The sequence below is a fragment of the Chiloscyllium plagiosum genome, chromosome 33, assembly GCF_004010195.1.
Source record: "Chiloscyllium plagiosum isolate BGI_BamShark_2017 chromosome 33, ASM401019v2, whole genome shotgun sequence".
Classification (NCBI taxonomy): Eukaryota; Metazoa; Chordata; class Chondrichthyes; order Orectolobiformes; family Hemiscylliidae; genus Chiloscyllium; species Chiloscyllium plagiosum.
Window position 1 is genome coordinate 18,103,142 of NC_057742.1, and position 17,488 is coordinate 18,120,629.

At 40.6% G+C, this 17,488-nt stretch overlaps 1 long non-coding RNA gene across 2 annotated transcripts; it reads right to left on the reverse strand.

Annotated features, from left to right (window-relative positions):
- Positions 1 to 848: 848 nt before the first annotated feature.
- On the reverse strand, positions 849 to 16,020 carry LOC122539672. Of its 2 annotated transcripts, none has more exons than XR_006309144.1 (3): positions 15,973 to 16,020; positions 5,107 to 5,181; positions 849 to 931 (listed from the first exon to the last, which is right to left on the reverse strand). It is a non-coding gene; the product is annotated as an uncharacterized LOC122539672 (long non-coding RNA). The 2 variants fall into 2 exon arrangements; XR_006309145.1 differs by lacking the exon at positions 15,973 to 16,020 and adding an exon at positions 15,713 to 15,796.
- Positions 16,021 to 17,488: the final 1,468 nt, after the last annotated feature.

Genomic DNA, 17,488 nt, shown 5'->3' on the forward strand with positions numbered 1-17,488 from the left:
GAGTTAAAGTGCGTTGTTTTGGAGTGAACAATGTTAAATTCCTTCGTCTGCCTTTGTTATTATTTTATTCTTTGTGAATGACTTTGAATTCTAAAGCTAACTGTGGTTATGACAGATCAGAATACTGTAACTGAATCATAAAATGAGGCCATACAACCTCTAACGCCTGTGCTGATCCTCTAAAGGACCGATGAATTGCCTGTCATTTATACATCTTTTCCCCATTTCCTTCCAGTTTTTCTTTTCAGACAGTGTTCCAATTCCCATTTGAAAGTTTCAATGGATCCTGCCTTCAACATATTCTCAGACTGTGCATTCCAGATGTTAGCCACTTCCTGCATGAAAAATATTTTACTAATATCACCATTGTTTCTTTTGACATAAATCTTAAACTTGTGCCTTCTGCCTTTCAGCCCTTTGAACAACAGAAAATTTTATCTCTATTCGCTCTGATGGTTTTGAACACCTAGATTTAATCTCCTCTCAACCTTCAATTCTCCATGAAGAGCAGCCCCAATTTCTCCAATCTTTCTAAGTAATGTATGTTTCTTAATCCTGGAATCAATCTTACAAATCTTTCTGCACCCTCTTCATTGTCTTTACATCTCTCCTGAAGTGTGGAGCCTAGAACTGGATGCAAAATTCTAGCTGAGGCCAAACGCATGTTTCATACAACTTTAATAGAACATATTTTCTTTTGTACAGGAGCAAATATTGCTGGAAAAGCTCAGCAGATCTGGCAGCATCTGTGGAGAGAAAGCAGAGTTACCAATTTAGGTCCATTGAAGCATCTTCAGTCCTTCTATCCACCCGTTGAAGTCATTTTAATGTTCTTTGCTATTACTTACATGGTTCACAGCATTTCCAAGTTTTGTATCAGCTGCAAACTTTGAAATTCTGCTATGTGCATCAAGGTCCAGTCCATTAATATCTGCAAGGAGGAGCAAGGAGCCTAACATTGACCAAGGGGAAACTCCTTGATAACCCCCTCTCCAATCCGAGAAACTTCACAATTACGGTTTGTTTTCCGTCACTTAGCTAATTTTGCTTCCATGTTGCTATTGTTAATTAATTCCACAAGTTTCAATCTTGTTTTACAATACTGGGTTGAATCTTAACAAAAAATGGCTAAGTGTCATTTTGGTGAGTTCCATGGGAGGATTTTTCTGTGAGCTCCAGCAAGTGTTTTTTCATGCTATCGTCCCAAAATCACTCCATTAATGACCCTATTGTGCCCTACATGTCATTATCTCCAAGTTGCCATGGGCAAAAGTATTGGCCAATGCCAGAACATCCCAGGACTCCTGGCACCAGCGCCATCTTGAAAAGCCCAGCCATGCAGCAGGACCTGCACTGGTCAGGCCACAGAGATGTTGGACTGATTTGTTCTGAGGTTCAAACGTCCTGACGGGTTTATTTTTTGGGAAGAGTGGGAGGGCAGGAAGTTGGGTTGATCACTTCCTACCCATGGAGGCTGCCTGAAACATTGAGGACTGGTGTCTTAGATGGACGGATTGGGGACAAAGTGGCAAGCTGGAGTCACCAAGTCATTTGGAAATCCAGCAGGTGAGCAAATGAGAAACTATGTGTCCATTAGGCCAGCCTTTCACTACTTCCAACAAGTGATAGTACATGAAATGAATTCCCAGAGAGAGGACTGCAGACATAATCCTAGAATAATTTAAGAACCAGTTGGTTCTTACAATCAAAGAGTGTGGTGCTGGTAAAGCAAAGCTGGTCAGGCAGCATCCGAGGAGCAGGAGAATCGACATTTCTGGCATAAGCCCTTCATCAGGATTCTCCTGCGCCTCAGATGCTGCCTGACCGGCTGGGCTTTTCCAGCACCATACTCTTTGAATGTGATCCACAGCATCTGCAGTTCTCACTTTTTACTGTTTCCAACAGTCAGAGGACTTCAGGTTCATTCCTGATGGTTGAAACTGGATTTGTCATCTATAATTATGGTATTCATTTTCAATACAGGATTAACAGAGTCCTGCACTGTTAGATATACTGTCTCTATCAAACCAAAGTATTGAATATAATATGGACTCGATTTTAATTTTATATCAGTGAATAAGTTTTGAGGAAGTTAAAATTTAGATACCTATCTCTCTACTGAAATAAATGGAGGAGACTGTGCCTTCATGGTAATGTCACTGGATAACTAATCCAGAATCACTGGCTAATGCCCTGAGACCATGGGTTAATGTCCCACCAGGGCAGCTGGTCGAATTGAAATTCAATGAATAAATTTGGAATCTAAATTTACCATCAATTATATATCGGGGAAACTCTCTGGTGGTCAAAATCATATCTGACAAATAGGAAAATAAAATCACGAGGGGCATAGACAAGGTGAATAGCATAGGTCTTTTCTCTAGGGTAGGGGAGTTCAAAACTAGAGGGCATATTTTTAAGGTGAGAGGAGAGATTTAAAAGAGACATGGGGGCAACTTTATCATGAAAGGGTGGTTCATATGTGGAATGAACTGCCAGAGAAAGTGGTAGATGCAGGTACAGTTATAACATTTAAAAGACATTTGCACAGGCATACAAATAGGAAAGGTTTAGATGGATACGGGCCAAACACAGGCAATGGAACTAGTTTAGTTTGGGAAATTTGATCAGTATGGATTTGTTGGTCTGTTTCTGTGCTGTATGACTCCAAGTGTTGTTCAATGTAGAGGTGTAGCAATTCATCAGCTGAGAAAGGATGATATGCAGGAATCAGCAGGAGGTTTCCTTGCCTAATTTTAACCTGAAGCCACAAGACTTCATGGGTTCTGGAGTTAATGTTGAGGACTCCAGAGTAACACCTTCCTGACTGCATGCCAACTCTGCTGGATCTGTCCTGTCAGTGGGACAGGACTTATCCAGGGATCATGGTGGTAGTCTCTGGGCTATTGTCTGGTATGATTCCATGAATATGATTATTTCAGGCTAATGCTTGACTAGTTGGTGAGACAGCTAGATGTTAGGAAAGAGGACTTTGCAGGGTCAACAGAACTGTTTTGGCTGTTGTCTTTTCCTGTGCCTTTGTCAATGCCAGGTGATTTGTCTGGTTCCATTTCTTTGAGACTTTATAGCAATCGATATAACTAAATGGCCATTTCAGAGGGCAACTGAGAGTCAACTGCATTGCTGTGGGCCTGGAGTCACATGTAGGTGAGGATGACAGATTTCCTTTCCTGAAGGGCATTAGTGAACCAGATGGGTTTTTCTGACAATCGGCAATGGTTTCATAGTCATTAGTAGATTCTTAATTCCAGATTTTTAAAAAAATTAAATTGAAATTCCACCATTTTCTGTGGTCCAGAACCTTACCTGAGTTTCTGGATTAATAGTCCAGCAATAATAGCACTAGACCATCACCTCCCACCTCTGCATAAGATCCTGTGAAATGTTTAAGAGACAGCACAGTAATATCTCAGTATTTTGTCCTGAAACACCACCATGACAGGAGTAATTGATCACTGGTTTCATTTGCCTTTTGGAATCTTTCTGTGCTCAAGTTTGCTTACTTCAATACAGGGCTATCTTTATGAAAAGTAAATGTAGATGCTGAGGACATGATACATGAATTTGAGGTTATTTTCCCTTAGAGGAAAATAAGAATTCTGGTAACAACATCACAAATTGAAAGGTGCCAGGCCATAGAGCAATATAAAAAACACGTTCCAATTTTTAGCTGAGATGAACAACTGGCTACAACATTGCTGTTGGTTTTGTTACAATTTTATTTTAGCTGCAGGCTTTCCTTCTGCACCAGACTACATTTTAACTCGTGTTTGTTCTCTGTTCTGATGACGCAGTGATGTTCAAAACTGCTCTTTTGCAAAATGCTCAAACATCTTACAGCAAATGTCACAGGAGTTCCAAATATAGCTGTAACAGATGGGAGGATTTTACAACTGCTGAGGCTGATTAAGTCTAAACTTTGAAAATAAAACCCACCACTTAGATAATGTGAGACTAAAGGTGAAGGTTCGAGGTCCACAGAGTACAAAACATCAGGTTAGTAACTCCAAAGCCTGGATATCTTCAGGAGAAGCAAAGGGCCCACAGTACTGAACTAATGTAGACCTACTACATAATGGTCATTTCAACAAGCAGGCTCGAGCTTAAAACAAATGAGATTCCTTCATTGTATAATACAATACTTGGGAAAGAATAACTATAGAAAGAAAAGATATGCAGATATATGGATGTATACCAAGTAGTACCCTTAATTCCCAGGGCTTAAGCTCACTTGTTTACTTACGTTGTTCTATTTAGATTTTCACTACTCTATTAATCATTCTAGGGTAAAAACTTGCAGCTATAAAAAAGTCAGCGATAAGCATTCCTGTCCAGCTTACATTTCAGGTACTGCCTATCTAAAACCGAACCATTTCCTTGACTTTTCTTTGGTTCAACAGGCCAAATCCTCCTGATGAAAGGCATTTAAGGTCAAAGATTTCTTCAAGCCATACCGCCTCTAAGTTACTATTTAAAGTTGAATCTTATTTTGGCTGTAAAGCTATGACATTACATAAGGTCAGTGCTTCACTCTGTTATTGGGACCAGTGTTGGCCAGAGGCTCTTGCCGAGAGCAGCAAAAGGATAAGTGGACGACTCACAAAATTGCATAAATAAACAAACAGCCTTTGGCAGTAGGAATGAAAAGGTCTAATTCGACAGATATACTTCTAAATATTTTAATCTATATTTAGATTTCCATGTACTTACATTGTAGCCTTTCCCAAATTTCCTGCTACATTCCTCAGACTGAATATAATAATAGTTTTACAAATTTGTATACCTACATGAATTCCTAAGGTTTAACCTATTATCGGAACTGGTGAGAAGGTTAATAAAATATATAAGAAAGGAAAACAGATAATTGAATAAAATAATTACATAGTTAATTCAGACATGTAGAATGACAGAACAAGTGAAGGACCAAGGTATAGTTTGTACGTTTGCTGATAGGTAAGGAAGTAAGGAAACTGCAAAGGGATATAAACATGTTAAGTAAGTGGGCAAGGATCTGGCTAATGGTGTGCAATGTGGGAAAATCTATGCATCAATTTTGACAGGGATAATAATAAAGGAATACATTACCTAAATAGTGACAGACTGCAGAGCTCCAAGATGCAGAGGGATCAAGGAAATATATTTTTATATCGCATCACGACTCTTGGAATAAAGGGATGAGAGTGATTAATATCCAGACTCCAGCTTCAGTATTAACACCATTTAAAGAACATATTATAAACAAACTGCTGTTTTATACAATGCACTGTTCCCTCAATAAATATCATTCTCAGAGAATTCACTCAAGCTACCTCGAGCTTTTACACTGAAGTTAAATCCACCAAATTACTTAATTGCAACCAAGTGGTAAAATTACTCATCAACCATTGTAAATTATGTCCAATTGCTTTGTCAAGTCAGTGGAGAGATTAATTGCAAAGTACAGCACAAAATTTCCACAGGACCTTTACTGACCCCATAGCTACAGGGCTTTTAAACACTACTGGCAAGTCAATAAATTATGGAATTAATACAGTTCCCTTGATATCAGTCAAAGCAGTGAGCCATAATTCACAGGATGAAGTATAATTGTCTGCAGAAAAATCTCAGTGCCAAAATTAAAGAGGGATGGTACTTTTTCCAGTATGAGTACTTCGGCTTCCAGGATTGAATTATTGGTAATGGGGGCTCGAGTAAAGAGTCTGTGCTAAGTTAATGGTCTATTGTAGATCTATTTAGATTCTAATCATCATAAAAGATTACTTGCCTGAAATAAATTAAGCTTTTGTTGAACAATTCCATGTGTGAAAAACTGAAGATTCGTTACTATGCAATCAATGCCAATGTATTCAGTATCATTAGCTACTTCACAAGAAACCTGATTGGTAGCATTGAAAGCGGAAGCATGGACTATAAGTTACTATGAACTTTGGCAGTAAATAAAATGAAAATCATCTTATTGCAGCGTCCAGTGAATTTAATAAGATTCTATATTCCTGTACACCTTGCCCATGACACTTTATGTTTAGAAATAATATTATGGTGGGTTATCTGAAATGACGTAGTTTTGTTGGACATATTACAGGCAATCTCCAAGCACACCTAATCATTCTGAATTGAAATCCTATTGTTATCATAATAAATTCTTCTATACATGAGTGGATGTAATTTTCATAAATGAATAATGGTTAAATCTTTTATAGGAACATACTGGAGGCAAATGTATGAACATGACTACAATATGGGCATACCCGGCCATTAACAGAAATATGATTGATCATAGGCCTCAACTCCACTTTATTATCTGTTCATTGTAGTACTGTTCTCTGTAACAGTTTGCAGAAATTTACTAGAGTCGGACAGCAGGCATTCTTAGAAATGATTACAGAAACTACCAAAAGACACAACGATAGCCATCTCTTTAATGTACAGAGTAGAACCCCTAAGTTTCATGACAACACAAACAATTTCCCGCATTACCTGATTTCCCAAGAGGCCAAATTTCAAATTCGCCTTGATTGTACAACCAAGCAAGTGAGACTAGGGGAGGCCTATTGGTGCCCAGTTAAATGCCCAATTGGCTCTTAATATGGTGACCCTGCCCAAAAAAAGGTTAAGCAGGGATTTCACCAGCTCTCCAGCCACCAGGTGAAAACCTTGTCACCTCTGTTAAATACCATCCCTTGTCTTCATTAACTGTTTGCTCCATGTATCTGACATCAAAAATTCATCTCTGTAGTTTCCACAAACATGGAACTATATCTATCCATTCCAGGACTTGGCTCAGGAGCAAACATCCTTGACTGGCTCAGACTGTCGGTTCAGCTTCCAATAGATGAGCATGTCATAATTGCAGCTGCTATTTCTGTGTGAATTTGAAGCAAGTTAAATAGTGAAAGCAGTGTTGGTAATCCTAGTACCAAACAGTGCAGGCAAGAGCACAGCAAGAAGCAAGGGATGTCTAGGTTAAACTGCATTTGTTTCGATGTAAGAGGCCTGACAGATAAGGCAAATGAACTCGGGGCATGGATGGGTACATGGGACTGGGATATTAAAGCTATTACAGAAACATGGTTGAGGGAGGGACAGCACTGGCAGTTCAATGATCTGGAATACAGACACTACATGAAGGATAGAAGGGGAGACAAGAGGAGGGGCAGTTGTGTTTCTGATTAGAGAGACCATGATGACAGCAGTGAGAGAGGTCATTCTTAGGTTTCGACCACTGAGTCTATATGGGTAGAACTGAGAAATAAAAAGGGGGAGATCACTTTGATAGCATAGGTTCCCCAGTAGTCAGCAGAAAATTGAGGAGCAAATATGTAAGGAGATCACAAATAGATGCAAAAGTAATAGGATTGTAGTAGGGAATTTTAACTTTCCTGACATTGACTGGGACTGCCACAGTGTTAAGAGCTTGGATGGAGGGAAATTTGTCAGGTATGTTCAGGAAAAATTTCTCATGCATTATGTAGATAGCCCTAATAGAGAAGGGCCAAAATTTGACCTCCTCTTGGGAAATAAGGCAGGCAAATGATGGAAGTGTTAGTGGGGGAGCACTTTGGGATCAGTGACCATAATTTTCAAGGTTTTAAAATAGCTGTGGAAAAAGATAGGTCTGGTCCACAAGTTAAAGTTCTAAATTGGGGCAAGGCCATGATCTTAGACAGAAACTTTCAAAAGTTGATTGGAGGAGGCTGTTTGCAGGCAAAGGGACATCTGCTAAGTGAGAGCCTTTCAAAAATGAATTTTTTTTAGATTAGATTCCCTACAGTGTGGAAACAGGCCTTTCGGCCCAATTAGTCCACACCGTCCCTCCGAAGAGTAACCCACCCAGACCCATTTCCCTCTGACTATAGGCAATTTAGCAATCTAGCTGGTGTTCGCGCATCCTGGTGGCTAACTTTCTTACTGTTTGCCCTACGTAGTGTTTGTGGCAGTCCTTGCATGGAATTTTGTAGATGACGTTGGTTTTGTCCATGGGTTGTACTGGGTCTTTTAAGCTTGTTAGCTTTTGTTTGAGAGTGTTGGTGGGTTTGTGTGCTACTAGGATTCTGAGGGGTCTTAATAGTCTGGCTGTCATTTCTGAGACTTCTTTGATATGTGGTAAGGTGGTTAGGGTTTCTGGCTACGTAGGACAAGCAGGAAGAAAGTTAGCCACCAGGATACACAAACACCAGCTAGCCACAAAAAGACACGACCCTCTCTCCCTCGTAGCCTTAACACGGATGAAAAAAACCACCATTTCAACTGGGACAACACATCTATCCTGGGACAGGCTAAGCAAAGACATACCAGAGAATTCCTAGAGGCCTGGCACTCCAACCACAACGCCATAAACAAACACATAGATCTAGATACCATCTATCAACCCCTCAGAAAACAAACAGGAAATGACATCACCACAAACCCCAGGAACCCCATCCAGGACAAACATATAAATAGAAAGCAGGAGACAACAGCTTTGCTTCACTTGGAGGTCGCCACTGATGATGTTACCTAGCCAGGTAATGAAATGTCTGGATATCAAACCTACAGCTCAGCGAGCAAACCTACACCCTAAACCTCAACCTGAGCTACAAACCTTCACAAACCTTACTTGAGGAGTATAGAGGGTGTTGGACTACACTTAAGAGAGAAATCAAGAGGGCTAAAAGGAAACACAAGATAGCTTTGGCAGATAAGGTAAAGAAGAATCCAAAGAGATTCTATAAGTACATGAAGGGCAAAAGAATAACTAGGGAGAGAATATGGCCTCTTAAAGATCAACAAGGACATCCATGTGTGGAGCCACAAGAGATAGGTAGAAAAAGACAATGGTGTTGAGGACAATACTGAGATACAGGCTTCAGGAGTAAATGGGATTGAAGTTCGCAAGGAGGAGGTGTTAGCAATTCTGTAAAGTGTGAAAATAGATAAGTCCTCTGGGCCAGATGTGATTTATCCTAGGATTCTCTGGGAAGTGAGGGAGGGCATTGCAGAGCATTTGACTTCGACCTTTATGTCGTCATTGTCTACATGAATAGTGCCAGAAGACTGGAGGATAGCAAATGTTGTCCCCTTGCTCAAGAAGAGGAGTAGAGACAACCCTGGTAATTATAGACCAATGAGCCTTACTTCAGTTGTGGGTAAAGTGTTGGAAAAGGTTATAAGAGATAGGATTTATGATCATCTTGAGAGAAATAAGTTGATTAGGGATAGTCAACACGGTTTTGTGAAAGGTAGGTCATGCCTCACAAACCTTACTGAGTTCTTTGAGATGGTGATCAAACAGATGGATGAGGGTAAAGTGGTTGATGTGGCATATACGGATTTCAGTAAGACGTTTGATTAGGTTCCCCATGGTAGGTTATTGCACAAACTACATTGGCATGGAATTAAGGGTGATTTAATGGTTTGGATCAGAAATTGGCTAGCTGAAAGAAGACAGAGGGTGGTTGATGGGAAATGTTCATCCTGGAGTTCATTTACTAGTGGTGTACCGCAAGGATCTGTTTTGGGTTCACTGCTATCTGTCATTTTTATAAATGACCTAGATGAGGCCATAGAAGATGGGTAAGCAAATGTGCAGATGACACTAAGGTCGGTGGAGTTGTGGATAGTGCTGAAGGATGTTGCAGGTTACAGAGGGACGTAGATAAGCTGCAGAACTGGGCTAAGAGGTGGCAAATGGAGTTTAATGCTGAAAAGTGTGAGGTGATTCACTTTGGAAGAAACAACAGGAATAAAGAGTACTGGGCTAATGGTAAGATTCTTGGTAGTGTAGATGAGCAGAGAGATCTCAGTGTCCATGTACATAGATCCCTGAAAGTTGCCACCCAGGTTGATAGGGTTGTTAAGAAGGCAAACGGTGTATCAGCTTTTTTCGGTAGAGGGATTGGGTTTCGAGTCCACAAAGTCATGCTACAGCTGTACAAAACTCTGGTCTGGCCGCACTTGGAGTATTGCATACAGTTCTGTTCACCACATTATAGGAAGGATTTGGAAGCTTTGGAGAAGGTGTTGCTTGGTATGGTAGGAAGATTTTATGAGGAAAGACTGAGGGACTTGAGGCTGTTTTCATTAGAGAGAAGAAGATTGAGAGGCGACTTAATTGAGACATACAAGATAATCAGAGGGTTAGATAGTCTGTACAATGAGAGCCTTCTTTCTCAGATGGCGATGACTAGCATGAGAGGACATAGGTTTAAATTGAGGGGTGATAGATATTGGACAGATGTTAGAGGTAGTTTCTTCAGTCAGAGAGTAGTAGGGGCATGGAATGCACTGCCTGCAACAGTAGTAGACTCGTTAACTTTAAGGACATTTAATGGTCATTGGATAGACATATGGATGAAAATGGAATAGTGTAGGATAGATGGGCTCCAGATAGGTTCCACAGGTCGGCGCAACATCAAGGGCTGAAGGACCTGTACTGTGCTGTAATGTTCTATGTTGCATCCTAAATTAATATTTCTCGTCATTATTTACTGTCGTGAAAGGCAAAGATGCCAAGGAACTTGGGGAAATAAATAATGATGTTTTGAAGAGAGTCCACCTTATAGAAAAGGTGGTGCTGGAAGTCTTAAACGCATTAAGGTGGATAAATTCCCTGATGAAGTGTATCCCAGGTTTTGTGGGAGGCTAGTGATGATATTGCGGGTCCCCTAGTGGAGACATTGGGTGAAATGCCCGAAGATTGGAGGATACCTAATGTTGTGCCATTATTTAAGAAAGGCTGCAGGGAAATGCCTGGGAGTTACAGATCAGTGAGTTTAACATCTGTGTGGGGTAAGTTGTTGGGGGGGATTCTGAGAGATAGGATCTACAGGCACTTGGAGAGATAAGGTCTCCTTTGGGACAGTCAGTTTTGTGTGTGGGAAATGGTGCCTCATGAATTTATTGAGTTTTTTGAAGAAAGGGTGACAAAGAAAGTAGATGAAGGCAGTTCAGTAGATGTTATCTACATGGACTTTAGTAAGGCCTTTGACAAGTTACCACATGGTGGGTTGTTGAGTAAGGTGAAATCTCATGGGATCCAGGGAGAGCTGGCCAATTGGATATAAAATTGGCTTGAAGGTAGAAGACACAGGGTGGTGCTAAAGGGTTGGGAGGCCTGTAATCAGCGGTGTGTCACAGGGATTGGTGTTATTGCTGGATACACTGTTATTTAGAAAATTATTTGGATGAAAATATATAGAGGGCATGGCCAATAAGTTTGCAGATGAGATTGGTGATATATTGGACAGTGTAGAAGGTTATTTGGGAATACAGCGAGATTTTAAATCAACTGGGCCACTGGGCTGAAAAATGGCAGATGGAGTTTAATTTAGATAAATGTTGCGTTTTGGTAGATCAAACCAGGGCAGGACATGCACAGTCAATGGTAGGGCCCTGGGGAGTGTTATTGAATAAAGAGACTAGGGGTACCGGTTCATAACTCCTTGAAAGTGGAGTCACAGGTAGACAGTGCGGTGAAGACAACTTTCAGCATGCTTGCTTTCATTGGTCACAGTATTGAGTAGAGAGTTGGGATGTCTTCTTGCTGCTGTACAAGATGTTGGTAAGGTCACATTTGGAGTGCCACATGCAATTCTGGTTTCCCTCCTTTTGAAAGGATTTTATTACACTAGAAAGAGTGCAGAAAAGATTTATTAGGCCGCTACCTGGCCTGGAAGGTTTGTGTTATAAGGAGAGGCTGGATAGGCTGGGACATTTTTCTCTGGAGTGTAGGAGACTGAGGGGTGACCTTATAAAATCTATAAAATCATGAGAGGCATACATAAGGTAACCAACATCTTTTCCCCATGGTACAGGAGTCTAAAACTAGAGGGCATAGGTTTCAGGTGAGGGATACAAAAGTGTCCAGAGGGGAAATTCTTTCACAGCGGATAGTGAGTGTCTGGAACAAGCTGTTAGAAGCAGTAGTGGAGGCGTGTACAATTTCGTTAATTAAGCAACAATTGGACAGGTACACAGGTAAGATCGGCATGGAGGGATAAGGACCAGACACAGGCAAATGGGAATACTTTAATTGTGAAAACTGGATAGCATAGGCAAATTGGGCCAAATGGCCTGTTTCCCTGCTGTAAACCTCTATGACTTTACGAATATTGCATTGTTAGAGGGTCAGGTTTTTTTCCCCCTCTTTTGGATAAAGATCACCTATCCTTTACTGATTTAGACATAGTGACCCACACCACAGAGAAAATGCTGAATGCCCTGTTGCTTGGTTTGTTTCTGAATGCCTGGGTTTCAAAAATGTTTGCAAACAACGCTGTTTGAGGTACAGGCTGATAACAAACAGGACATTTCTATCTGGGATCACAGAGGGCAGCATCTCCTTAAATCTATGGGATTTCACAATGAAGTAATACATAGAACAAGGCCAGAGATAAAAGCTGAACTTAAGTTAAGTTACTGAAGTTAAGTATAGAAAGATAAAAAAGGACAGACTGAATTAAGAGTGGGAAAATGAGGGACAAAGGAAATTTCAGAAATAATTCTTTTAAAAATTGAATTTTATGAAAAGACTAATGTGCTGAAGAACTGAAACTCCAGATATTTAAGTGGTTACTTTCTCAAGAAGAGAGGTTGATTAGTAGTTATCAATAATGATCTCACTGTTAAGAGTACTTCTATGGTAATTACTAGTCTAAACCTTCAGTGGATCTGCAGTATTGACTCTTGCCTCTTTAAAAAATACTGTGGCAAGATCAGCAGTTAGTTATGCGCCAACAAAGTAACTTCATGAAAGTCATGTGAAGGTTATCTGAGAGATGTCATTTTTACAATGTTAAAGCAGGTAAAGTCTGTCAGCAACGTCTGTGTACTTACAAGTCAAGCGGTATCATTCCCTCTCCAAATGTCACTTGCCAATAATAACGACATATATCATTCAAACACAGTTATTTGTCTGCAAAATTTGGCCCAAGCCTTATCGCATTGCCACTGCGAACACCTGCCATTATCTTAGTATCAGCTTCAGCTCACTGAGAGATTTGAGTACTGTTCTTGTTCAGTTACTGGGCACAATTAAAAGAAGGGCTGAAACATTCCCACTTCTTCATCAGAAGGTTAAACACTGGTCTGAAAAGACAGTGCTTTGTCACTATTTGTTTGACCATTTGCATTTATGAGGGATGTGCACATTAAAGAGTCTAACAATTATAACGATTATTGGACTCTTGTGTGGGAGAAGCAGCAACAGAAAGAACGTGACAAAGAAAATTGGAAAATGAACTACAGAGAAAGAACAAGGTAAATCAAAGGCTGATAAAAGAAAGCATAAGTGTATAGAGGTTAAAATGTAGCAGAGAAATTAAGAAATAAAAACGCTGGTTAAGAAAAAGGACCAAAATATGTCAAATATAAAAAGCTGGGATGAAGTGAACCCCTGGAGGAGTACAGGTGGATTAGGCTGCAGAGGGAAATCAGGAGGGCAAAAAGGGGATATGAGATAGCCTGGGTAAATAAGGTTGAGAGATTCCACAAAAAACATTAAAGACAAAAGAGTTACCAGGGTGAGAAGAGGACCCCTTAAAGATCAACAATGTTGTGTATGTGTGAAACCACAGGAGGTGTGTGAGATACTAAATGAATATTTCACCTCAGTATTCACAGAACAGGAGGTGAGGTGGCACGGAAGCTCAATGATTAGCATTTCTGCCCCATAGCACCAGGGGCCTGGGTTTGATTCCACCCTCAGGCGACTGTCTGTGTGGAGTCTGCACACTCTCTTCATGTTCGTGCAGGCTTCCTCTGGGTGCTCCAGTTCCCTCCCACTGTCCAAAGATGTGCAGATTAGGTGGATTGGCCATGGGACATTCAGGGATAGGTTAGGGAGATAGGTCTGGGTGGAATGCTGTAGAGGGTCAGTCTGGACTTGATGGACTGAAAGGCCTACTTCCACACTGCATTGATTCTTTTAAGTATTGGAGGTCTTAAAATGCATGAAGGTAGATAAATCCCCAGGACCTGATCAAGGGTAATCCAAACACTGTCAGAAGCTTTGGAAGAGATTGCAAAACCCCTTGTTAAGATATTTGTATCATCTACAGCCATAGGTGAGGTGCCTGAAAACTGGAGGGTTTAAGAAAGGCAGCAAGGAAAAGCCAGGGAACTAAAGACGGTGAGCCTTACTTCAGTGGTGGGTAAGTTGTTGTAGGAGAATCTGAGAGATAGGGCTTACACGCATTTGGAAAGGCAAGGGCTGATTAGGAATAGTCAGCATGGCTTTGTGCAAGGGAGATGGTGTCTCACAAAATTGGTTGAGTAATTTGAAAAGGTTACCAAGAAGATAGATGAAGGTAAAGTAGTAGACATTGTCTGCATGGACTTTAGCAAGGTCTTCATCAAGATCCCACACGGTGGATGGTTAGTAAGGTTAGATTACATGGGATCAAGTGATAGATAGCCAATTGGATACAAAATTGACTTGATGGCAGAAGACAGGAGAAGAAGCTTCTTATTCGGACTGGAGGCCTGTCACCAATGATGTTCCAGAAGTGTCAGTTCTGGGTCCACTGTTGTTTATCATTTATATCAACAATTTGGATGAGAACATAGGAGGCACGGTTAATAAGATTGCGAATAATACCAAAATTGGTGATATAGTGGACAGTAAAGAAAGTTACCTAAGATTACAAATAGATCTTGATCAGACGGGCTAAAGAACTGAGAAGTGGCAGATGGAGTTTAATTTAGATAAATGCGAGGTGTTGCATTTTGGTTAGGCAAAACAGGGCAGGACTCACAATTAATGGTAGGGCCCTGAGGAGTTTGACGGTGCCAGTCTATGTTTGGAATGTTAAAATTGCCTACCATTACAATCCTATTTTTCTTACAGATACCTGAGATCTCCTTACATCTTTGCTTCTCAATTCCCCACTGACTATTGAGGACCTATAATACAATCCCAACAAAGTGATCATCCCTTTCTTATTTCTCAGTTTCGTCCATATATAACTTCACTGGATGATCTCCCAGGAATAATCTCCCTAAGTACAGCCATCATGTTATCCCTAACAAAAAACGCCACTCCCCATCCTCTCTTGCTTCCCTTTCTATCCTTCCAAGAGCATCTACATCCCAGGACGTGAATCTGCCAGTCCTGTCAATCCCTGAGGCATGTTTCTATAACAGCAATGATATCCCAATCCTATTTTCCCAACCATGCCCTAAGTTCACCTGCCTTACCTGTCAGGCCTTGTGCATTGAAGTAAATACAGTTTATTAGTCTTATCTCATTGGTTGCCAAGCTCTTGTCTACCATGACCGTTTGACTTGGGTCCCTTATCTACTGTACTAGCCTCAGCCTTTTCTCGCTGCTGCTTTGCTTCCCCACCCAACATCCCTCCAACCCAGAAATAAAGGAAAGTGGTCCACTTATATTATTCACCAATACTAAACATAATGATCAAAGTTGAATACAATGGAATTTAACACATATTCCCAAATATATCCACTCCAGCCACTGTACCCAACAAAAGGAATTGTCAATTAAAACATAGAAATTATTTTTTACAATACTGAATGAACATTTCACAACTCAATATGCCATTTCTGTCTTTTATCAAAATCCTGGCATTAAGCTACTTACTAGTATATACATATTGAAAGTATGTATCAGAAAACTGTGCACTCAGCATGTGATCTTTTATCCATTAATTTTTAGATGGAGAAAATTTATACTTGAATATATTAAGGTAGAGACCTGAAGACAGAATTCAGTTGATGACTGGCAAATTACTAGATCAAAACTCAATCCACCTCTTCAGCATTCAGTCCCTCTATTGCTGATAAACCGGAGAAGCTGTATACCATATATAAGCTCCATTGGAGTAAAATAAATGAGCAAGGGCATCAAACACATAAAAACATCATCACAAGCAAATTCCTCTAGTCACACACTATCTGACTTGGAAACTTGCCAGCATTCCTCAACTGTCACTTGGTCAAAATCCTAGAACTCACTTCAGAACGGCACCTACATTGACAAAGCCTGCAGTAGTTCAAGTAAGCAGCTCACCACCATATTTACAAGAGTAATTGGGGATGGGCGATAAATTCTAATCCTGTTCACGATGTTCATGATTCATGTTATGACTCAGGCTGACAGGCAGGAACAGGTCAGACTTGCTTCATCAGTGACCTCCCTCCCTCATGTTATCAGATGTGGTACAGTTCACTCTGATTGCACAATCTCCAGCACCATTCAATACTTCTCAGATATGGTGAATACACGCATATATCTATCTGGTAATGATCCACTCTTCAACTGGTAAGTGGCAACTAACATTGATGCCACACAAATACCAGAAAACACCATCTCTAACAAGAGAGAATCTAACCATTGCTCTTTGACGCTCAATAGCATTACCATCACTGTTCTGCCACTTCCAACACCTGACAGGGATTAGAATAGACCAGCAACCAATTGGGACCAGCTATACAAATATTATTGCTGCAAGACCAGGTCAGAGTCTACGAGTTCTGCTGCATGTAATTCACTTCTTATCTCCTCAGTGCCTATCCATCATCTACAATGCACAAAACAGGAATGTGGTGGAATACTGTCCACTGTCCTGGATTAGTACAACTTCAACAACACTCAAGCTTGACACCATCCAGGGCATAACTGCCACTGGATTGCCACTGCATTCATAATGCTTCAAAATGTTCCCCTTTCATCAGTGATGCACAGTAGCAGCAGCATATACGATCTGCAACACGCTCTGCAGAAACTCACTGAGGTCCTTTGGATTGCACTTTTCAAATCCATGACCTCTACTACTCGGAAGTATAAGGACAGCAGATGCATGGGAATATAACCACTTGCAAGATTCCACCTCCAAGTCACATCATCTGGATGTGGAACTATTTTCACCATTCCTTCACTGTCAACGAGTTAAAATCCTGGAGCTCCCTTCATAATATCAGGGACTGCAGTGGGTCAAGGTGGCAGTGAGCTGGGATGGGCAATAAATGCCTAGCAAACGCCACCCACATCCTATGAACAAATAAAATCTCCTTAGCCCAGGTGGACTCCAGAATCACAGGCCCCCTCAAAATACTGCGGGCCCTGACACCTCTCCCTATGCAAAACTCTTACATTCATCCAAAGCTAATTGAGCAGTCTTGCTGCTAGTAATATAATGTCCTCTTCTCATAAACCTTAAGATTTACTGTGAGCAGTGCCCTGGTTATTTTATGTCTATGTTGTATCCATAAAAGTCTATTGCTTTTTAAAAAAAATCATAAATGGGGCAAGATCACTAATGCTGCAGATGTCCTTAATTCTATTTTCGATGAATTTAAACGTTCATGAGTGACACTGTTAGAATGATTTTGATTGCATTGCTTCTGAAATATTTCCAGAACTGGATCAATATTTTAAACTGATGTCAGTCTGGCTTAGTCTAAGCATACAATGTTGCATGTGTTAAGTTGCTAGCAAGCCACTGGGATTCCTTGAATCTATTTGGGAATG